Source organism: Eptatretus burgeri, chromosome 4 (genome assembly GCF_056783735.1).
Source record: "Eptatretus burgeri isolate ZD-2024b chromosome 4, Ebu_testis_v1, whole genome shotgun sequence".
In the NCBI taxonomy this organism is placed as follows: Eukaryota; Metazoa; Chordata; class Myxini; order Myxiniformes; family Myxinidae; genus Eptatretus; species Eptatretus burgeri.
In genome coordinates this window covers 115,883,121-115,908,256 of record NC_140964.1, presented here as the reverse complement: position 1 = coordinate 115,908,256, position 25,136 = coordinate 115,883,121, and the positions used below count along the sequence as shown (strand labels likewise).

Here is a 25,136-nt window from a genome sequence, read left to right as displayed (position 1 = left end):
CTGGACAGGTACATGAAAAAAATGAACAACTCTTATGTTTGTGTGATGGTGGTTTATCATTTTCAAAAATCTCGAGAACAAATTCGACGAATAATCGCGTTGATTCATCAAATGTGAATAAATATGTTTACAAAATGTCATTGGGGCTGATAGGATGGCCGAGAGGTAAGCACACTCACCCCTAAGGTATCTAGCCTGGGTTCAAATCCTGACCCAGCTAAAAACTGTTAACCTGGTGGTTCACAGGCAGGGTGATTCATTAATTGTGTGTGTGTTTGTCCCTTGAATGGAGGTTAAATAAGCATCCTGTCTGCCAACATTCTTTGATGGATGTTAAAGATCTCATGGTGTCCTTCATGTAGAGCAGGTAAGCTGTCATTAACACCATGGCCAAATTCCAAATGTGTTGCCAAACCAGCAGAGGGCATTGCAGCAGTGGCACAGCCAAACCCTCAGCCAATGATGCTACCCCACAGTCTTGTGCTGCATACAAACAAACAAATGAATGTGTCATTTTATTTTTTTGCATGATCTGAAGCTCATAGTGGAGCTCACACACACACACACACACACACACACACACACACACACACACACACACACACACACACACACACACACACACACACACACACACACACACACACACACACACACACACACACACACACACACACACACACTTGTACAAGATCAATCCCAAAAATAATCAAACTGATTGAGAAAGCAATGGAGCTAATGGAACACCACATTGATACTGCAACACTTGGAAGGAAAGATCAAAATACCAGGAGTGAAGATACGTTGTGGGATCTTCAAGGGTGATAGCCTTTCCCCTCTGGAAGATGTCACACTGTTTTGTCTGGCCCTGGACCCATTAAGCAACCTCATTAATGAGCAAGGACATGGATACACCCTAGTACATCCAAAGAGACACGAAAGTTGACATGTGTACTGCACGTGGATGCTCTAAAACTATTTGCATCAAACGACGAAAAATTGGTAGAACAACTGAAATTAGTGAAAGGGTACTCCGACGACATTTAAATGGAATTTTGTCGAGATAAGTGTGCCAAGTGCACATTCATACAAGGGTAAATTTACCAAAGCAGACAACATAGAAATTGACCAAGATACAACAATACAGGATATACAGTGGACAACGAAGCATCATACAAATACCTCGGAGTAGAAGAGGGCCACCAAATATGTCACAAATAAATGCAGAAAACAATTGCCAAAGAATACTTGTGTTGAATGGAGCTAATCCTGAAAACATCTCTCATACCGAGAACAAAAATCAAAGCCATCAACCAACTATCAATACCAGTATTCCAATGTAGCTGCAGAATAATAATGTGGCCACAAGCGGAAATCAACAACCTGGATATCAAAACAAGGAGACGCCTTTCCATCCACAAAAAGTTCCACAAAAATCAGTGCATCCTGAGACGAGAAGGAAGAAGCAGCCTGATGTAACACAAACAAGTGCACAGAATGACAACTGTCAGACTGGCTTAATACGTGAAAAGTTAAACAGACTTCAGAATCCAATTTGTAAGCAAACACCAAGACAACAAATCCCTAAACCCACCTAGCCAAAAATTTCCAAAGACAGGTCCAAATGGAAGATGTCACACATGAAACTGAAACAGCAATGAATACAGGTCCAATTATAGCAAAAAGAATGAAAGAAAAATATAAAATGAAATATCAACAGATGTACACTGACAACCATGAGAATGACAAAAGAGCAGAGAGATATTTAAAAAAAAAAAACAGTCGGACAGATAAGGCATCGACAAAGATGACTCAAAGGAATGGTTAAGAAGAGGACAACTCGACTGGGATGGAGAATGAATCATTATTAATGCCCAAGATCAAAGACACCACATGAATGGCTTGAAGAAAATGATGAGACTGAGTCAATCAGACAAGTGTGGGTTCTGCAAGGTGTGAATGAGAAAGCACGAGCCACCTCCTACGGGAAGTAAAAGAAACTCTCGTCAGAACAACAGTATGTACAAAGGCACAATAGGGTTTGTAGAGTAATCTACTGGAACATCCGCAAAATTGGGGATTTTTGGCACATGTACAAAGTATGTACAAAGGCACATACTGACAGGATTGGGGCAAACCCTTCGGGACCCCCCTCCCCCCCCCCCACCCAATCTTTGATGATAGGAGGGAAGCCACGGGGTAACATTCGCAGGTCACATTGTGGGAGAGTATGTCAGAGTGGTGCTGAGGTGTCGTCCACCAGACGGCGGTCCCCTTTGATTCACCTGAGGCGGTCCGTTCGGGTGGGTGCCTGGAATGTCCTATCCCTAAAAGAGGATGATCACCTGTCTCTGTTATCATCTGAGCTCAAGCGTTTGGACATCGGTATTGCAGCTCTCTCTGAGGTTCGGAGAGCGGATTGCAGTGAGATCATGGTGGGTGGTTACACAAACTATTGGTCTGGTCGCTCTGATGGTTACCATGCCCAAGGAGTTGCTGTAGCTGTGTCCAATAAGCAGACTCCAAAACCGGTCAACGAGCGTATTATGAGACGAAGGATTCGTCACTCCTTGGGTTTCATTTCCCTGGTCTCTGTTTATGCTCCGACTGAGACGAGTGATCTCACCATAAAGGATACATTCTATGCCATTCTCGATTCTGTGGTTGAGCAGTGTCCCAGGCGAGATACACTTCTAGTCTTGGGGGATTTCAATGCATTGACTGGAACTGATAGCAATGGTTATGAGACATGTGTTGGTCCCCATGGGTCTGGAACTGTGAACCTCAATAGCACTAAGTTCCTTGACTTTGCATGAAGCCATGGACTTAGGGTGGCCACTGGCAGTGTGGCAAAGGAGATTGACTATGTGCTCATTGATCATTGCTGGAGGATGATCCAGAAATTCAGGGTCTACCAGAGTGCTCAGTTCCTCAATACTGACCACAGGCTTGTTATAGCAACTTTTAAGTTGCACCTTAAATCCAGGAGAATGCTTCCATCCCAGCCTAGGCTGTATGTTGGCAAGCTCAAGGATGAGAGGGTAGCTGAGGAGTTTGCAAACAAGCTGAGTGGAGATTTGGTGGGTCTGGGTGCTTTGGGAGATCCTGAAGAGTTGTGGAACGCCTTCAAGACCACCGTCCTTGATGTTGCCGGTAGATGTCTTGGAACTCACCGGAGGGTGAAGAAGAATTTTGTCTCTCAAGGGACACTGGATACCTTTGACCAGAGTCGCAGGGCCAGGCTGAATGGCAGAGCTGAGCTGTTCAGGGAGCTGAGGCATCAAACTGTACGTGTGCCAAGGGCGGACAAGGAGGCCTATGTGCGAGGAATCTGTGAGGGGGTGGAGCATCACCTGTGGACAAGTGATTCTCGTCGCGCTTACAGGGGAATTTGCACATTGCGTTCATCCAAGCCCATCCCTCGGTGTACTGCAGTTGGAGCAGAGGGAGGTAGGATCTTGACAGAGGAGTTCGAAGTGAACGCCCGCTGGGCCAGTTACTTTGAGCGGTAGTACCAGGCTGATCCACCAGCTGTCGAGTTTAACATCAGGTGTGTTACAATAACTGTTGCTTACCCTCCAATCAACTGTGGTCCAGCTTCGATTGTGGAAACAAAGGCTACTGTGAATAGGTTGAAATGGGGTAAAGCTCCAGGGATCTGTGACATCCATGCTGAACTTCTCAAGGCTGATGGAAATGCTGCACTCGTGTCATTGCATGCAGTTCTGTGCTCCACCTGGAACACAGGCATCATCCCAACTTACTGGAAGAGATGCCTTGTTATCCCTCTCTGGAAAAGGAAGGGTGATCACCAAGACTGCAACAACTACCGAGAGGTGATGCTGCTCTCGGTGCCATGCAAGGTTGTTGCTCGGATAATTCTTGATAGGGTATGCCACCATCTGGTTTGAGCTTGGTGTTGGCTCAGTGGTTAGGGTGGCGGCTTGGGATCCTAGGGTCCTAAGTTCAAGCCAATTGGCCGTTCAATTAATACACCAGGGGGTTGACTCGTCCTGTCATCCTTCCGAGGTCGGCGAAATGAGTACTAGTTCCAGTGTGTGTACTGGTAGAGGGGAACTGCATCAGCAACACAGTCGCGCTTCAAGAAATGATAGCTACCCCAGCAGCGAAGCTGCAATACGACAACCACCACCACCATCTGCTTGAGCACCAGTATCCAGAGCAATCAGGCTTTACACCAAAGAGGTCAACGATTGACCATATCCTTGCTCTTTGGGTCCTCACCGAACGCAGAGGAGAGTTTCGGCATGGGCTGCTTGCAGCTTATGTTGATCTCTGTAAATCGTTTGATTCAGTGAATCGGGATACCCTCTGGAGGATTCTTGGTCTTCGTGGGGTGCCACCAAAACTGATCGATCTGATGTCTGAACTCTACTCTGGTACTGAGAGTGCTGTGAAGTGTGGTGGTACCATCTCTGACTTATTTCCAGTTGTTACTGGAGTTCCTCAGGGGTGCGTACTGGCCCCCACACTTTTCGGCACTTGCATTGACTGGATTCTGTGTCGGCTGTCGGTGAGTTTAAGCTGTGGTGCATCGTTTGGGAATGTCAAGATCTTTGACCTTGATTTCGCAGATGATGCATTCGTCTTTGCAGAGACTTTACATATCCTTTTGGGGGGCCCTCGACCTACTGAATGAGGAGTCAGAGCCACTGGGATTATGGGTTTTCTGGGTCAAAACTAAGATCCAGGCTTTCAATGACATCTTGGATGATGCTGTCCTGTCTGTGCCTGTTTGTGGTGAGGATGTTGAGGTTGTGGAGAGATTCACTTACCTTGGCAGTGATATTCATGTCTCTGCTGGCTGTGAGTCAGAGGTCAATCGACATCTGGGTTGGGACTGGGGAGTCATGGATTCACTGGATCATGGGGTGTGGCACTGCCGGTACCTGTGCAGGATGAAGAAAGTCCGAGTCTTCAGGTCCTTGGTGCTTCCAGTCTTGCTCTATGGATGTGAGACTTGGACTCTGACCAGGCATCTGAGACAGAGACTTAATTCCTTTGGTACCAGGTCTCTTCGGAGAATCCTTGGTTATCGCTGGTCAGACTGTGTCCAACGAGTGGTTGCTGAGAGAGACTCAAATGAGATTTGTTTCCTGCGTAGTCCATGAGCGTCAACTGCCGCTGTATGGACATGTGGCTCATTTTCCTGATGCTGATCCTGCTCACCAGATTCTCTCAGTGAGGGAGGCTCGTGAGTGGAGGAGGCCAATGGACCGACCACGTGCCTCTTGATTGCAGAAGATTGATCAGCATTTCAAGGAGATGGGAATAGGCCAGGCATCTGCCCGGGGGATTGCCCGACGTAGGCCCCTGAAGTACCGGCGGAAAGTGGATGCAGCGACGCGCTGCTCTGGCACATGCTCCCATACCTGACCTGACCTGACATCCGCAAAAACTTCAATATCCCAGTCCCAGAAAACTCATAATACTTGTCCTTAGCACTTGTATGCATTGGCCTGCTTTTGTTCTGATAGAGTTAAAATACAGTTGGGGAAGATTCGACGGACCCACTGATCTGGCGCTACAGTTATGAGAAACCGATGCATCCCAACACGTGAAGACAAATGGCAGCCAATTCAGGCCCAGCACAACCCACGAGTATGCCACAATGCGCTGACTAGGTCTGAGTGCAGGGAGGTAGACAGGCAAGCAGCGAGGATGGGAATATCAGGTAGAAGAGGTAAGCTTTCCCTGAGATTCTTCATCCAGCTCCCTTCCTTTCAGGCCTCCAGAAGAACACACCCACACATATGTTAAGCACGGCCTTTTATTATTCCTGGCTCTGCAAAAATCCACCTGTTTCTCATTTATGATCTGCTTTAAGTGTCCCTGATTGGATTTTTAATTTCGGGTGTAATCTCTTACCAATCAGATCGATACATCCCCCTGATTGGTGGCATTATCAAGGAGGGTGAGATTATATGTGGCATGACTGCTCGCTACCCATTTGTTTCTAGTTGAGGTGGGCTTGTGTCTTTCCTGATCCGGTTTTGGACCAGAAACGATGCAGAATTTACAGTCATTTCCTACAACGGGTTGAAGGGATAAGACAAATGAGAGAAAAGCATTCAACATGATGAGTTGGGGTGAGAAACACAATATGGGAAAGAGGGGAAAACCATATATCTAATACATATGTAATGCATATATAACCACAGAAACACCTGAGCAAAGTGGGGTCCCTCTAACAGTGATTTCTTGCTGGCTGGAGGAAAAGGTGTGGTCTGGCTAATGAGCGGAGCTTGTGACACTGGCGGAGCAAGGGGAAAGCGTGGCCTGTGGAGTTGGGTGGCGCTTCTGTACCACAGACACAAACTGAGCTCTATATATATATATACACACGAGCAAAGACAATGCATCGTTTCACTGACAGGAATATTAAAAGGGTGAGTGGAGAAAAAGAGGGAGAGTAGGGAGAGAGGAGTGAGGGAATCGAGGGAGAGAGGACAGAGGTGGGGTGGAGAGGGAGAGTGGTCAGAGAGAGGAAGAGGGGTGGGAGAGAGTGGGATGGAGAGGGATGGGGTGGGAGGGATAAGGGTCGAAGGGAGAGGGTTGGAAGATCCCGCTGGAGATTGCAGGTGATTTATATGAAATTGCTTTCCACGGCATCAAGAAGGACAAGGTGTGAGGCAGGGGCTCTAGCCAAAAGTGAAGAACGGTACTTCATCAAGCTGCGAATGAAGGCCTTGTAGTTTGTCAAAAGTTGAGATTGGCCAAGGAAAGACCTTACATGACGAAGGATGCCAAGTCTGTTTTGGAGGCCATCTTGCAAATATGTTCTGCCTAAGAAAGATTGTAGCTGATGTTGAGGCCCAAAATATGATGTTGAGACCAGCTGATCCTTTTGGAGTGACCGGGTGATTGTGTGGGATTTGCCGGGGTTAGAAGACACATTCCAAATGTTGGACCAGCTCTTGGTTCTATCAAAGTCTGCAAAGAAGGAAGAGGCTGCTGTTTGCCAGTCTGAAGGATGACAAATGATACGGCAGAGGGTAGAATCATCCGCAAAGGTATAGGCAGGATTTTCCATGGAATCAGAAAGATCATAGATGAAGATGTGGAACAGGACTAAGCCCAAGACACTGCCTTGGGCACTCTCGACTTGACAGGGAGATGAGATGACGGGCTCCCATTAGGAGTTGCACACTAACTAAAGGAGTGGAGGAATACAGTTATCCATGAGAGCAGGTAGCCTTTGATGCCCGAAGCAGAGAGTTTTGAGTTCAAGTGCGGTTGCCAGACTGCATCAAATGCTCAAGATATGTCCAGAGAGACAGCCCTGCTCTCATGTCTGAGATTGAGTGCTCCTATCCCTTGGACATTAAATTCGAATTACATTTCCTATGTTTACATGCAATAACTGATATATAATAATCTATTATTCAGGCAACAATTCAAACATGAGCCTGAACACGAGCCTCAAGACTAAATCTACCATGTGATAATGAGGCCAAACTTTGGAAATCTTGGAACACTTTCAACTGTTTGTTGACATGCAATAAGTTATATTCAGTTTAATGTATCGTTGGATTCTTTTCAGTATTTTTCATAATCAGCATCAAGAATAATTTGAATTTCATAGAAGCATTCCATCATTATCATTTTCATACGATTCAGGCCCAGTCTGCAAAACTTCTATCCCTTTAATGACTAAATGTTTAAAAGCACAAATATCACAAGGATCATTTTTCGGTCGGAAACATCGTATCCCTGGTGGACTCCCGTCTCTTTGAGGTGGACACTTTGACATCTGGTAGGTCTCCATTCCACCTGCTGAAATCCACCCTCGCGGGGAGATAGCAGCCAACAACAGCAACTTGCATGTACACACATATACGTGCCCACACTCGCATATACATGCACACACGAAGGTGGATACTTAGAGGCCTGCGAGGGCTTTGTTCCACCTTCTGAAACCCACATATGTAGAGAACAACAAATGACACACTCACACAACCAACCAACTAGCCTCACAACATACACCACACAAAACAACAACCATACACACAAACAATTCTCTATCTCTTTCATGCTCAGTCACTTCCCCTTTTGAGACAAAATAACCACCAACCAATCAACCTCAACCTACACCTTCTGACCTGCCTCCATAAACTTCCTCCAAATCCAAAGTGAGCCTTTCAAGGCAACCAGAGCCACTCTCTCACAGTTCCACACGCTCCAAGTCGAGCAAGAATTGCATCGAAGACATTGCCAAGATACCCTCCACACCCACCTCAAATGGCTGACAAGAATCTCCCCAACCTTTCTCCAGACACTCTGCCTCCAGCTCACAATACTTTGCTGTCTTCTTCTCATGCTCTCCTCCATATTCTCTTTCCAAGGTACTGACAACTCCCCCAAGATGACCTGCCTTTTTGTACCTGATCAGACGACAATGTCATGCCGCAACCATATCATGCAGGTCTCCTCCGGGAATACCATTTTCTGCTTTCGGTCTGCCAGCAGCTGACAATCACGATCATTTCGCAGACTTCTTGCCGCCTCTTACCACTGGCCCTCTTTCACAAACAACACCTCTCTCCCATCGACCTCCTCCTTCTCCCCTCTCCTCAATCTCATCACCTCTTATTGCACCATCTCCACTACTATCACCAGCACTAGATCGTACCACCACCTATATCATCCTGCTTCCAATGCCACTGTGCATGCACTCAGTGCATGCTGCATCATTCCCCAACCTCCACACCAAGAGCAGCTCTTCTCCTGCAACAACAACCACACACTCATGTTTGCTGGCAATGGAAGCACGTCATATGTTGCCCGCAACAGGTTATTCAACAGTATTGGTTCTGTCCTCCAAATCTCTTGCCACTTCAACATCCACACCTGCACACCCTCCCACCAAGCCCAAGCTCCTTGCTGTGCCTGTCCGACTGCCTTCACATATCTCCTCTCTTCCTCCTTTCTTCTCACCTCCCTCTCAATCATCTTCCTCCTTTCTTTCGCATATGCCTTTCCCCATGGATCATGCTTCATCCACCCCAAACCATGCTTCCCGTACTGTACCATTCCCATCACCTCCTCCTGTTGCAACCACTCCTCCATTTCATCCACCTCAGGTTTTACATTCCACTTCCGACTTGCCATCTTCTCTGGGAGAGCATTCTTCACCACTGAATCACTCAAAAAAAAAAATATATAGATATATATATATAAAACTCGAATAGCTATAACTAAAATTATAGCCTGGTGTTGGTGTAGTAGTTCGGGTAGCTTGCTTGGAATCCTCGGGTCCTAAGTTCAAGCCCTGTTGGTTGCTGAATTAACACCAGGTGGGATTGACTCAGCCTGTTATCCTTCTGAGATTGTTGAAATGAGTACCAGTGAACAGGTAGAGAGACACAGCATCAGCAGCACAGCTGTGTTCCAAGAAATGATAGCGACCCGACAGCTAAGCTGCCATTCGCAAGAAGAGAACTACTCAAATTTATATAAACTGATTTTTGGTGCAGGTTAGATTGAAGCAGCTGACATTGCATTTCGCAATGGACAATCGTCAGTGTGTGCGTGTGTGTGTGTGTGTGTGTGTGTGTGTGTGTGTGTGTGTGTGTGTGTGTGTGTGTGTGTGTGTGTGTGTGTGTGTGTGTGTGTGTGTGTGTGTGTGTGTGTGAGCGCGCGTGTGTGTCATTGGTTGTTATCTCCAGTTGGTGTTTTCAGGAGGTGGACTGGAGTCCTCCCAGGACTCAACGTAACCATCTCTGCTTCTGTAAGGGATCATGGCTCATGGACCAAGCTGTTCAACTTTTGTTGTCCTCAGCGTTTTGTTCTGAGGGCTCTTTTCAGGAATGTCACTGAACCCCGGACTGCCTCCAATTGTAGTTCATCTGTGCTAATATTCCCTGGGATGTTTATTTAAATCTCAGTGAGGTTCTTCTTTATCATTCCTGTTGCTCCAATTATCACTGGTGCGATTTCGATGGTCTTCAGCTTCCAAGATCTCTTCACCTAATTTTTCATTTGGCCATTTTCTTCATTGGTACTTGGCCATTTTCTTGATTTCTGTGTGATTTAAGCCAAAATCGCTGGGTACTGATATCTCAATCTCCTTGCTGTCTTCAGCAATGCTGTCTTCTCCTTTTGTTCCTGAGAACGATGTCCAGTTGCAAGGCTTTGTTTTCTATGTTCAAACTCGACGGGATCATCAAGTCATACGTGAGCATGACATCCTTATTTTCAATCACTGCCATTGGTTCGTGCTTCCATGAGTTTTCTGGAACTGGGATGTTGAAATTTTCGCAGATATGTCAATGAATCACTTTGCAGACTTTGTTATGCCGTTGTGTGTAAAGTTGGTCTGATATTTTTTGCATCCCAAAAGCAGGTGACGAGTCCTTTCTGTTTCTGTCTTGAAGAACCTACATTTGTCCACCTGGCTCAGTACCACAATCTTTGTTATTCATTGGTGTTGTGTCCTTGATAATGGACATTTGTTATTATTCGTTTTCCGTCACAGTTGAGCCGATCTCTTCTTAGCCTTTCTGATCAGCCTTCTTTGTCCATCCCAACTTGGTTCAATTCTTTTTTGCAATTTCCTATTCTTTTGTTGTTGGTGTGTATTTGTTGATATTTATTTTTACATTTTTATTTTTGTCATTTTTTCAATTATTGGGGCTGTATTTGTTGCTGTTTCATTTTCCTCTGTGGCAACTTCTATTCACACGTATTTTTGTAAGTTTTTTTTTTTACAATGTGAGTTAGGGATACATTTTTAAGTTTGTTGTGTTCATGTTCTAACGCTGCTACGACCTCCAGGCTCAGATAACTAAAGAGTTCCTCTTTGTTTTTCAGATTGCGTAAAAACTTCATCCAGTCTCCCGGCAATGCAGTACCGCCAGAAACTTTTTGTCGCAAGCCTTCTCCACGTTTCGACCTTGCGCATTCTTTGATGCTGTCAGGATAGTATGTATCCCATACAATATCTACCCTCTGACATTGCTGCTGTTTGATATATGGGATGAAAACTTGGTTGGCGTAGTCACTGAAAGTCTTCGCCCCTTTGGGTTTCAATGCATGTAGTGTGACTGCACCATCAATGACCTTGCAGCTGTATTGTGGCTCTGGATTGCCGTCGAACTGCAGGAACTTTACGAGGTCTGATTTCTTTCCGATCTTCAAATTTTCTAAGTTGGTTAAAGATGGCAGGAATGTACAAGTTTCATGTCTGAAGAATTCCTCCATATTCCCATTTCGATGTTGGATAGCAACGTAGAGTTGTGTGAATATTTTCAAATCCTTTCTCAGCAGTTTGATTTTGAATCCTTGTATCGATGCTGGTTTCTTCTTCGTTTTGGTGTAGATGGTGATTTTGTTGCGTTTAATCGGGTCATGGATTGAACGGTCACATGTCGTCAGTACACTTTGGACATAGTCGTTAGACTGGTCTTTCCCAACTTTTTCCAATGTTCTCAAGTTTACCACAGAGTCGTCTGAGGCACAGTCTCTGCTAAGGGTCACTAACTCAGCACAGTCCACTTCGAATGGGTTGCCCATTCTAATAATTGTCTGATATAGGCCTTCAAGATGCCTGCAGAACCTCTGTTGTGCAGTGGAAGCTTGCTCGTGATGGTGGCTCTCACAGTCTACGTCAACACATATATCTATCTCGAATTCCTCGATGAGCCGCACCCTTTCGCATCCAGCTAACATCCACTGAGTGAAGGCGACAAGATTACGTTGGACTGGATGAGAAACAGGAAGTAGAAGCCATTGTGGAAATATAATAATAATGTTCGTTCGTCATACGTACCGAATTCATGATGTTGATTGGCAGAAATCGTCAGAATTTACAAAATCGGCGGAAAAAAAGTTTCGAATTCGACACTTTCGCCCTCCGACGCCACCATTTTGTCCTGCTTTCCGCGTTTCTCCAAGGAAAAAAGGAGCATATTCGGGACGTTCCCAGTGCCTCCACCATAAAAAAGGAGAAAATGGGTGTGGTGGTTATAGAGAGAAATTTTCGGCAGATCTCCTGCATGCACCACAGGATGGTCTTCGTGTAACCGCGTATAAAATTTACTATTACTAGTACGTGCCCGTAAAAAAATAATAATAATAATAATAATAATAATAATAAATAAATAAACCACACAGGCCGTTTCTTCACTCTCACGTGCCCGTACGTGTGTGACCCGGAAGTTCGATATTATTCGCAGTTACGATTATTCGCAATTCATTTTTAATACCCAATTATTCAATTAGCGCCAACGTATTTTACCTTTTCGCAATGTCGTGGCAAGGAAAAACAAAAAGAGAAGAGAAGAGAGAGAGAAAAAATTTACTTCCTGGTTCGGAGCATACCAGCACTCTGATGTTCCTGAAATTTATACACCGTCTAATATGAAAACAATCATAACTTGGGCCATTCTGTTTATCTATAAATGCGCATAAGAAATCGAGAAATTATTAGAATACACAAAGTCATCATTATCCGGAATCCCGTATGTTGTAACCCGTAATGGGGAACGCGGCTGAGCTTCCCTTCCCCATCGGCCACGCCCACGCAACAACGTGTCTTCCCATTGGCTTGGTAAACAAATGGCCATAACTTGGGAAGCACTTGTCCGATTAATATCAAACCTCGAAAAGGCACATCCTCAGGTCCCCAGCAATATACCTGGCAAGTTTCAATTAGATCGGACCAGTGGTTGTCGAGAAACAGCGGTCACACACACACACACACACACACACACACACACACACACACACACACACACACACACACACACACACACACACACACACACACACACACATTGCTGGAATTATAGATAGATGACCAGCTCTATCGAAATCCAAAAGCCCATGCTTTCTTCCAGTGTGTCACGGTAATTTCCTCAAGCGACCTCACTAAAGGTGTTTGATTTTGTGGTACATATCATGGAATCAGATCTGAGCAGAGTATGGACATCTACAGAAGTGTATGAGTTATATTTAGAAAAGGGTGGGGACAGTGACATAATGAGTAAGAGAAAACTAATTAAGTGCTTGTCAGATGTTATGGGTAAAAGGTTACTTGTGTTGCTTAATCCTGGTTTAGCTTAATCCTGGTTTAGCATCCTGATGTTCCATTCTTGGGCAGCAGAAATAGTTAAACTGGTGGAAGATGAATCTGATAGTGTGGACTTGCAGCCTGTTGCAAAACAAATTGTGAATGAATGTAAAAACCTTGAATCTGATGAGTGTAAGTCCACATACAATCCTCACATTAACTCCAATATGGCCAAGGCTGATTCCAGTCAGACAATGCTCGATCTGCTGTCACTCATTTCATCAAAACTAGATGGCCTTCCTGACTACTTCATTGGTAACATGATAACCTATGTTGTTCGTAATCAATGCACTAGTTTACTGCTAGCGCTAAGTGTTCTTGTTCGTGACAAGGCACTGATTTCAGTGCTCAGTAAATTTCTAATCACATGCAACTATGATGAGCTATTACGCTTCAGAACATCTGTTGCTCTTGATGCTGCCAAGAAGTACAAGAATAAGGGTGCAGTATTTGATGCACTCAATGGTCTTATCCAAATTGTCATTGATAACTTTGATGCTGAAGTTGCCCCACAGAATGGTCTTTCCATGCTCCACAAGTTGGCTATGATTCTCTGCCAGTCGCCCACACCAGGAGCTTAGTACCAATTCAACTTGCTCCCAAACACACCCATAGCACCTAATGGCCTTCTAAGAACCCTTTGTTGCAGCTGTGATTCAGAAGAATCCTGCAAGACAAAGCGATGTTCCTGCCACAAGAACAACCAACACAGGTTGTGCCATTTTCTGCAAATGTGCAGAGTGTGATACAGGACGCCATAATCCATTCACTTGTAGCTCAACAGAGAATCAAATTGATGTTCAATCCATGGATGAAAATATTGGGGATGAGGATGAAGATGAGGGGGGGTGGCTGAGGTATGAATTGAAGGTCACTACTCACCTTGCTAAAAGTCTACCACATATGCCTCAATATTATTACTTGATGCTGTAATTGTATTAGCCCTCTGTGTGCTTAGTCTAACAATAAGAGTGCATTTTCTGATATGAACTGAATACATGTACTTACTCTGGATTAGCACTAGCTCTTTAGAATTTAGTCAAAATGATTTATTAGTCAAATTAGTCTTCAGTTATGTAGATAGTTTTATAGTTACACCATGCTTTGCAATATGGCATTTGTTGTTTCGAGTATTACAATGCTAATACTCTAAATACATAATTTTGACTAAATTTACGATTTTGACTATCGTTTGGTAAAGATATATGACAGGTATCATTCTTTTGATTTTTTAAAATATGGTGCTATAGAGTACCCAGACATGATAACGTGTGTGACCTTGGTTTTTACAAGAAGACATTTAGATTCAGTTGCGTAATTAATATCTATTCATAATAAATGTTTCACATTAAACATTTGTGAATGATGTCTTATGCTTAAATGTGAATGGAATGGTTATTTTATTTTATTTTCTAACCAAATTTGAGATATTGACCACAACCTTAACATGTGACCTTCATGTCCAATCACAAAAATAATGTCATCAATAGATTTCTAACCCACCCAATGCCCAATCCCCCAAAATAGGTAGTATATGGTGATTTGTGACACTTAGTTTAAGAAAGTTTTTAAAATGGGCACTATTATGACAGTCATCCTAGAGAAATACATTGAAATGATCATTTTTCACTAATGAATGACCTTGACCTTGACCCTGTCATGTGAGTTTCACCTAAAAATGCCAAAATAACATCATATTTGAATTCCAAACCCCCAAAACCTCCCAAAAAGAGCTATAACATCTTGAATTGACACTTAATAACAAAGTTACCAAATCAGCAGTATTATGGTGGCCATCTTGGATGCCATCTTGATTAGCGGGTTTTGCCCAGCAGTACTTCACCGGTACTCATCAGTTTCTAAAAGTATACAATCTAAGGAGTCAAAATCAATCAAAATCTCATATAGGTCTTCCGCTGCAAGGTTGGGCTGAGTTTGCCTGATTTCATCCAGACTACAGTGATTGTGGAGAGCACCAAGTTGTTTTAGCCATGAATTTGGAATTCCATCTGGGCCCGGGCTACTAAAGTTTGGCATTTTTTCCAAGCTGTTGTACACTGCTCCTTCCCAATTCAATATTCAGGCGATCAATGCATGACGTCACTGCCGGCCGCTGAAGTAAAGGAGTACTCAGTTTTCACTCCATTTACTTGTTTGTTTGTTTGTCCGGCGGATATCTCAACTATCCTTTGAGCTCGGAAGCTGAAATTTGGGGACAAAAGTGAAGATTTACTTTGGCGAAAACGGTATTTGTTATTTTTTGATTAATTACCAAATTATTACCGATTTATTTATGACTTATTTATTTTCTTTCTCATCTGGGCAAAATCTCCTGCACCTTTTGAGCGAAGAAGCCGATATTTGGACACAACAATGAACAAGTGATTTGGCTACAAAGGGTATTTTTGATTTATTGATGAATCACTTGATCAATTAATTATTAATTTCTCGATGAATGACCGAATTTTCAAAAAGTTACAGATTCGGATGAAACAATAATGATTTTGGTCTGCTATTAGCCAATTGATCAAGAAATGAATTATTTTACGACTACTATTTATTTTAATGTTGCAATTAGTCAATCAATTCTTGTACACTGCTCCCTCCCAATTGAGGCTGCATGTGCTGCACGGCAGCATCGCCAGGTGCCCCGGCAATGTCGCGCTGGAGGATTTGTTATTTATTTATTTGGCATGGGGGTGGTGTACTTTGAATGTACCTCCACTTGATTTTTTTTTTCTTCATCAGTAATCACTGTGGGCATTTCTTCTAAATGTTGCTTCTTCTTTTTCAAGTTTGGGAACCATTACTCTTCCTTGTTATGTTATTTTCGATCTTCAGATATTCCTTTCCAGAATTTTTCTAACCTTTCTTTTTCAGGAAGTATTGTCACAGTGTGTGTGTGTGTGTGTGTGTGTGTGTGTGTGTGTGTGTGTGTGTGTGTGTGTGTGTGTGTGTGTGTGTGTGTGTGGGTGTGTGTGTGTGTGTGTGTGTGTGTGTGCATACGTGAAACGCTTTATGTGGTCCCCTTTTGACGAGGTAGAATAATCACCAGTATAGACACTTCTGTGATTGACGATGGCTTACATTCCAAAGATGGCTAGAACTGTTGATCTGATCTGATCTAATGCGGTTTTTGCCTGGACTGTAGGCTTTTAAATATCATGGAATTACGACAGCAGTCACTGACCTTAACCTCATTGACTCAGGTCTGAACCAGCCATGGTGGCTAAATTAGTCATGGTGGCAAAATTGGTTCAATTAAGGAAGCAAATGCAAGAATATGTGAAAAAAATATTTGAAATTAAAATATCATAAATATAAAGTGTAATATGTTTGAAAAAAAGTCCATAACAATTGGAATTTACACCCTGGAAAATATTTTCTGATCCCCAATCTGTCACCTGCTATGATGTGAAATTAGAAGGTGACTCGACCAATAGGTATTGTATCGACAAATTACATTTCAAACTACAATGGATTAATACAACAAGCATTGAGAATCAGCCACAAATATCATTATGCTACTCCTATATGCATCCCCAAAAATGTGTGATGGATCTTTAAACCAACATTGGCCGGTTGTTTTAAGTGACTGGCACCGAATACTTTGTTCATATGGTCGAGCAAGTTTCCTGCAATTAAGTGGCCAGGAAAAGCCTGAAGCAAAACAAATTGATGCTGTTCTGGCAGCATTTCTGCCAAAAAACCTTTTAGTGTTGACGTTAACAAACAAGAAACCAATATGTACAAATCCTGTGTAAATTAGTGGGTTTTATACAAAAGGGCATTCTATCGAGAGGTATTTAACAGGACCTGGGGAACTGATAATTACGAAAAAAGCGCACTGCATGGGAAATCAATCCTCAGTATAAGGGCAAAGCTGGGAGTGATGAGTTATTGCTTGTTAAAAAAAAAAAGAGTACAACAGCACGCAGTGGAAAAAAAAATACAACTTTGGCATCTCAAAGGCAATTTTTTTTTTCCATCGTCGATTGATGTGTCAGGATGACTGGATAATAAACGACAGCTCTACCGAAATCAGTTTCTTTAAAATGCTGGAAAAAAGTGGAAGTTCTGTGATGAATACAAACAATCAGGATGGCTGAAGTAGTCGATGGAACCTGATACAATCTGCTGTCCCGCTAAATTGGAAACAATGACCACGATCGTTAAAGAGCAGGGTGGGTTGTGATCAGGCAAGGTGGCTATAAACCATATTCTCTTGTGTCAAATATGGAGGCACATTAGATGTCAAGAAAAAGAAAAATCTTTAAAAATAAAGACATTGAAAATATATGTTGGAAATTTTTTTTATTATTATTGGAATGTAAAATTAACACAGGTGTGCTGGATTACATTTTTTTTCCTTATTCATGTAATAAGTTATAATAACATTGCCTCATCTGAATTAAGCCTGTTATTATACTGAGGTGAATAATCCACTTTGGCAAAAGCAATCTTGTTTAATATGATATTAGAGTCCATTTATTTAAAGAGAGTAAGGTGGGGTAGGATTATACCATTGGGAAACTTCTCGGAGGTCTGTTATGTGTAAGGTATCTTGAACGTCTGCACCGGATGAATCTCTGACTGCCAGTACATATGATTGGCAATTTGCATGCGATATGTAAACGTTCTGAAAAGTGAACAACAATACATTATAAGAGGATGTTCTGGGTAGGGATGAGGAAGGGTGGAAGAGGACATCGTGCTTCACATTGCTCGAGGTTTGTAAGCAGCAATAAATGTTCAGATCATATGATTGGCTTTGATTCGGCGTATAATTTTCTTATTTTTGTTGAATGACAGACGAGTCAGTGAATGACAGCATTTTTATAAATCACTTAAATATGCATTTCAATTAAATGGACACAATGTCATGATGGGTGGGGGGGGGGGGTTCATGATGACACAATGTTGACTGAGGTACAGTTGTCCCACAGTCAAGCCATCATAGTTAAAATAGATCTAAAGTTCAGACAAATTATTTCTGAATAAAAAGTATGGGATTGGTTGACCTGAGGAATGTGGCCTCCATTGCACGAAGGTGAGCTAGACTATTTCCTCTATTCAGGATTTTAAACCGGCCAATGCGATATTTCTCTGCACACTGAGAATTACTGAGTAAATGGGAACCAATTACAGAGGCAAAGGGAATAGTTTTCGTACTGTGTACAATGTACATTCTCACCAGCCCAAGTTGGTTGTCTCTTTTCGTTTGACTGACCCCATCTGATCCACAAAGGGACGTGTTGTTCAATGTGATCCTTTAATCTCAAAAAGTCTTCATTGAGAAATCAGCCGACGCTTATAAAACCAGTCTACCATAAGTCTACTTTTACCAGGCAGTAAACGAGGTGGAACTCTTACAGTTCCTTGAGATTCAAGATTGGATTGATCGGTATCTTGGTCAATAGAGCAAGAAAGATCTGCTCCACAGATAAACTCCATGCTGAAATTGAGACCATCAAGACTATTCTTCTTGATAATGGGAATCCTGAACAGATCAAACTATATATATATATATATATATATATATATATATATATATATATATATATATATATATATATATATATATATATATATATATATATATATATATATATATATGTATGTATATATATATATATATATATATATATATATATATATATGTATATATATATATATATATATGTATATATATATATATATATATATATATATATATATATATATATATATATATATATATATATATATATATATATATATATATATATATATATATATATATATATATATATATATATATATATATATATATATATATATATATATATATATATATATGGCTGCAAAAGTAGGGATACAGTAAGGAGTATACCAGTATATCATTACTGTATACCTACTTTTGCAGCCCCCTGTATATACAAACATACAAATTCCTGAACCCACCAAATAATCCTATAATTGGACATGGTAGATGTCCTGTGCACCTGCGTCTACCATGGAACGGCAAAGTATCTCAACGGTAAGAAATGAGTGATTTTCACTACCCGCCGGTTGCTTTCATCAGTCCAAAAAGATGATCTGCCTGCCTCTCATACAAGTAAGATGATTTACGAATTTCAGTGCCAGTGTGATGCTCGGTATGTGGGCCGTACATCTTTGAGATTGAAGGATCGGATTGAACAACACGTCCCTTTGGGGATCAGACGGGGTCAGTCAGTCCAACAGAGACAACCAACTCGGGCATGTAAGAATGTACACAGCACGACAACTATTCCCTGTAGTGGGGCAACTTAGCATAAAAATTGTGCATTTTGTGAGGAAAGCACCAAATTTGGCACACTAGTAGCCTATCATATTATGAACAGATCTGGACATTGGGCCTTCTCAAATTCAGCCGCTGATGGCTGTGGCAGCCATTTTCCACTGCCATCAAAAATTTTGGGATGGCCCAATATCCAAATCTGTTCATAATATGATTGGCTACTAGTGTGCCAAATTTGGTGCTTTCCTCACAAAATGCACAATTGTTATGCTGTATTTAGCTAAGTTGCCCAACTACTGTGCCTCTGCAATTGGTTCCCATTTATTGAGTAATCCTCAGTGTGCAGAACAATTTTGTATCGGCTGATTTAAAATCCCGAGTAGAGGACCCAATCTCGCTCACCTTCGTGCAATGGAGGCCACATTCATCAGGTCAAGCAATCCCATTCTTTGTATACAGAAATAATTTGTCTGAACTTTATATTTACTTTGACTATGATGGCTTGACTATTTTGACTATGACATACCACAGTCAACGTTTTTCATCATGAAAACCACCCTCCCCTCCCCCCCCCCCACTAGCCCTCAGTAAATTAGATTAGGGTGAGCCCTACTAGCCCGAATCCCATCCTTTCTTTCTCTCAACCAATCAACGTTGAGGAAATTACATTGTAATTTTTATAAATGAGAGTTTGGTGCTTCTTCTTCATCTGCTTGTGGGTTTTATCAGCCGAAGAGTGCGAGTCGGAAAGCTTTGATAATGTCTCTTTTATTGAAAGGCTTCTTTAAATTTTGTTGTACTCATCGAATGTTTGTCAAAATCACTTAAACCAAAACGCTTTGTTTCAAAGATTTCTGAGTACATTTTCAAATCATTTCATTGCATTTGCTTAAAAAAAAAAAATTGCATGCAGATCAGACTTCACTGGCCTATCTCATTTGGTCGTACTAATTACTCTGAAACACAGCATGCAACATCAATTAAAACGTCCCTTCACATGAGATGAGTGTGCGGTTATGCATCATTAAAGTTGACCAGTGTAGTTGAAAATTCCAAAGTACTTTCACCTAGAATCATGTTGGCAGGTTGGTTGGATGAGCCCTAGCATGCCACCCACCATAATTAGATGTCCAGGTGATTACCATGTGGTGGTAAATATGGGCAAGCAATATTATTACGCACTTCCAAATGGGTTGTATCAAAGAAGCTGCAATGTTGTCCGTTCTGAAGGACTCAACACCTCAAACACATGACAAGCAAAATCTCTTGAGTCATGTTGCCCTCACTATATGACTGTGTTTTAACCGTTGGAGACCCTGGCTGGTTCGGGTGGAGATGGAAAACCGCTTCTTTGAGAAACCAGGACGTTTTAATCTCATTATCGGACAGAACAGAATGTCAAGACAATAGGGACAGAATAGAATAGGTTTTCTGTATGTGAGGATAAAGGTCAATGCCTGGGACCAGATGAATAAGTGACACCAGTAGGAATACCATATCTTGTAAGATGTGCACATGCTGTCAAACTTTTAGCCAATATGTTGCATGGAACCCGTATTTGTGTCAAGTGGGACAAAGTTAGCCAGTACAACACTCCACAACAAGTCATGGAGAAGATGATGGCTGTCAAGGAAAAATCGAACATGTTCTATTTCACTGTGATATGTCTAAACCATTGGCAAATGAGGAGCTACCATAAATTTAGTTATGGGACAAAAGAGCTGAAGCTACAGAGAGTAGAGGTCATGATCAGCTGCATGAGAGTTCAGCAGGTTAAATCTTCCTAAAGTCCGAGAATGAATGCATGCTGTCTTGCGTTGTACAAAAATTGCACACAACCCCAAGAAGCATACTCGAGAGAAGATGTTGGCTTGTGGAATAACAGTGCCCAACCCCAAAATGGTGAAAATCTCTGCATTGTCAATTGAATAAACATCCTTCATCTTCAAAGGCATCACTGAAATTTTACATAAAATGTCTCCCAAACTATGCATTCGATAAAATGATGCACCACTTACTTTTGGGTAGAGTGAGCAACTGCATTGTCTCTCTTAGCTTCCACTTGCTGGTTCTCATGGGGCACCACAATATTTCGACCAACCGCATTTTGCTCTACAAACTCAGCCAGAATGTAAACGGATGCTCACTGCTTGGGCAGTGAGTCAAAGTCCGGGTAATGCTGGACATCAATGTTGATGTTTTTACTGAACAACATGTCAGTTTTTATGTTTATGTAAGGATGTGAATTCTTTTTTTGACACTATTATAAATTTGCAGTTTGTCTGCTGTGCCACAAAAGGGGAACAATTTTTACTTGTAAAACACGTCAAAATTGTAGGCTGTTTGGTCGATCACGTGGCTCGGAGCTGCTGCTTGTTGCCACCATCTTATAATAAGTGCAACGAGATCAGCTCAGATGATTATTTGTTTTATTGCTCTCTCAAATAATAATCTGCGTGAAGGTTGCAACATTTTGCGGACTTGATTGGGATCATAATTGTCTTATGGTGGATGATAACTAGTATAGTTGAAGAACAATAATTCCCAGGTCACAATGATGACTCCAGCAACAACCGACAATTGCAAGCTGAGTGTATTAGATCAACAATACTGTACACACTCCATCATAATTGCACTACAGCTCCCTTTTAAGACAAATGTAAGAGGGCTTTTCAGAAAAATGAAGTGACTAATGGTGTGATTCGAACAAAAGAACTATAAAAGCCAGGTCTCTAAATATGGATTTACACGGAGAAGAAAGCTAAGGATACCAAAGAGTACCCCAGATTTTTACGTATGATGATCAATTTGGAGAACCCATAGTGATGACTCAGGAAAACTGATGTGGTCACCTGTTTGGCAAGTGCAGTCATGGGGCCCTTCAAAGTATGCTAAGTGGTGGATACATGCTGTATTATTTGGGCTGAGAAATAGTCGTAACTGCACCTTGAGATTTACAAAGGAACCAAAGGTCTTCTGGTGAGAAAGGAAAGGTTGCAGAGACAGATGGTCTCTGAATGTTTGCGGAATTGGTACAGTACCTCCCAGTTCAAGTCACAATATAGGAGATGTAGTTGATGTAAATAAGGTATTTTTTACTTCTATTTAAATGTGAATTAGTAAACAAGTTTTGGTTCATTGTGTCAGGACATTGTGATGCCAGAATGGATAAGGATTCTCATGAGCCTGATAACCCCATTGAACATTGGATTAATTCAATGCCATCTCCTGTAAGATGATGGAGCAAATCAGGAGTACATGACTAAGAACCATAACTGTATGATCATGAGTAGCAGTATCTCACAGCTCCACAGCTAATTATTCTAATTCCCAGAAAAGTATTGTTAATCTAATAGAATTGTGAATCACCGTGTGAAGGATAAATAAATGACAATAAGGATTCCAAATTAATGCTGAATTTGCCATTGCTTAGACAGGTACAACCGAGATTGTAAATGGGGGTAAATATTGAGGACAAGTTGTCGAATGGACATCTTCCGTCATGCAAAGTCTTTCCTTGGAGCATATTAACTTTTATCTATCTATAAGGCCTTCATCTAAAGCTTGGTGGAGTACTGCTCTCCCCTCGGGTATGGCTCCACTGCCCCACACCTTGCTCAAATTTCTGCCATGGAAACCAAGTCCTTAAAAATCATTGGAATCTCCCCCAATTAAGCTGAGGGTCTGGTTGATCAATTTTGCATTGTGGACAAGTCAGTGGTCTCGCCATCTTCTTTCTACCTCTTCCTTTCTTGTCTTGCACCCTCTGCCCTTTCCATGCTCTGCCTTGCCAACCCCCCCTCCCTTACCCAACACACCACACAGGTTTCTGCAGTGCACATACAATCTGACAGTTACCCTTTCTGGTGAAACTCTCAAAATCCTGATTCACTGCTCACATCCACTCATTTGTTCCTCCTTTTTCCCCACCTGTGGAACCATCTCAGTCTCTCGAATCTCATTCTTCCCTCCAGGGCTTCAAGACAGCTGCACACAACCATCTCAAGCCATCTCCCATACACAACCTCGCAGTGTGCATCAAGACTTGAGGGCAAAGGTTCATTCAAGCTGTGAGATATCATCTAGGAGTAAGAGTACAGCACATGGTGAAGGTGACATCACAGTGTTGCTATAAGTTGGAGAACAGATTTTAATCATATATAAGAAAAACGAAGACCAACCCACATCTCTCACCTGTGAATGGAAGGAATAACCAATTAGTTCTCACTGAAACAAATAAACCCAGGTGGCTCGGATTATATAAATAAATCGACTCCTCCCATGCTCTAAAAGCTGAAGAAGCTGCATAAAGCAACCATGAAAGGTGAACCAAGTTCAGCCCTTTTGCTGTTTCAAACCCTTCCCAGAGTTCCTCCACAGCTGTAAAGACATACACAAATAGTACACACATGAGAATTCCAATACAACACACCTTCTCAGCTGCCAGAACAGTTTCATCACTTGGTGAATCATCAGTGACATTGCAGACAACAATGCATACCAACGAGGCTCCCAAGCATGTACCACATGTAAATGTCAAAAACAGTCACCATGAAAATGAAAAACGAAGACTTACCCACATCATCTGCAGAATAACCACAAACAAAGCTTTCGTCCGCAGCCTGATGGAATACTGCTCCCCTCTCTGGGCTGGTGCTCCCGCCTCTCACCGTTCTCGGCTTCACGCTGTGGAAACCAAGGCATTTAGGATCATTTGTACCTTCAGTGATGAGGCTGAGTCTTTGGGTCTTCACCGCAGGCAGGTCGGTGGTCGATCTGTCTTCTACCATCTCCTCTCCCCCACTGCTCTGTCTGAGATATGTCCCCCAAATATTTCCACAGGATGCTCAAGGTCTGCCATGAACCCCCTTCTGGTAAAACTACCAAAATCAAGAATCACTGCTCACCTTCACTCTTATCTCTTTTTCTCTCTTTTATTTTCTCTCTCTTTTTTTCCCCACCTTTGGTACAAACTCCCACACTCTCTTCAATCGCATTCTTCCCTCCAGGTCTCAAAACAGCTGTTCACCACCATCTCTTATCTTCCCCATCCAAAACCATGATCTTTTCTACCCCCACTAATACACCCCAAACCCACCTCCTTCAAATTCCCTATTTTCCTTCCTGAAAGTCCCTGTCATGTAAGGATCTGAAAGTCCCTACAGTGTCCATATTGTTTACTCTGTGTAACCTGCCCCATCCCTCTCCCTTTCACAGATCTCCTTATGTCTCTGTTCCACAATGTTTTTTTTCTTCCTTCTCCTGCCACTCTTGTTTCCTGCTCCCCTTTTTGTGTGTTTCTGTGTATTGGCTCTCATACGAGCCTCGACAGTGTATACAATATATATATATATATATATATATATATATATATATATATATATATATATATATATATATATATATATATATATATATATATATATATATATATATACACATCACCTGTGAATGGAGGGAATAACCAATTAGTTTTCACCTAATCAATTAAACCCAGGTAGCTCGGGTTATAAAAATAAATTGACACCTCCCATGCTCTTCTACAGTATAATTAGTCAAAATATGACAGAGGAACACACAGAGCAACACATGAATGAAAGTGTGAAGTTGAAACCATATCAGGAATTACCAAATTGCCTTTGAAATAAATTATCTAGGGTGGAGGCTGGAAAAAGCCAAGGAATGGGATTTTAGAAATGATATCATCCAATCAGCAATGAAGCAGAAACCAATTTTCCCTGAATACATGGTTTGGCTGTATGGCTGTAATGATGATCAGAA

General features: G+C 42.0%; 1 long non-coding RNA gene across 1 annotated transcript in view; it reads right to left on the bottom strand.

Moving 5' to 3' along the window:
• Window positions 1–17,405: 17,405 nt before the first annotated feature.
• The window catches only part of LOC147028942 (uncharacterized), a 44,025-nt gene continuing 36,294 nt past the window's right edge, over window positions 17,406–25,136 (bottom strand). Inside the window, exons 2-3 of the long non-coding RNA XR_015056960.1 lie at window positions 23,286–24,041; window positions 17,406–17,732 (exon numbers count right to left, since the gene is read on the bottom strand). This is a non-coding gene — a long non-coding RNA (uncharacterized LOC147028942). The remainder of the gene's footprint in view (window positions 17,733–23,285; window positions 24,042–25,136) is intronic.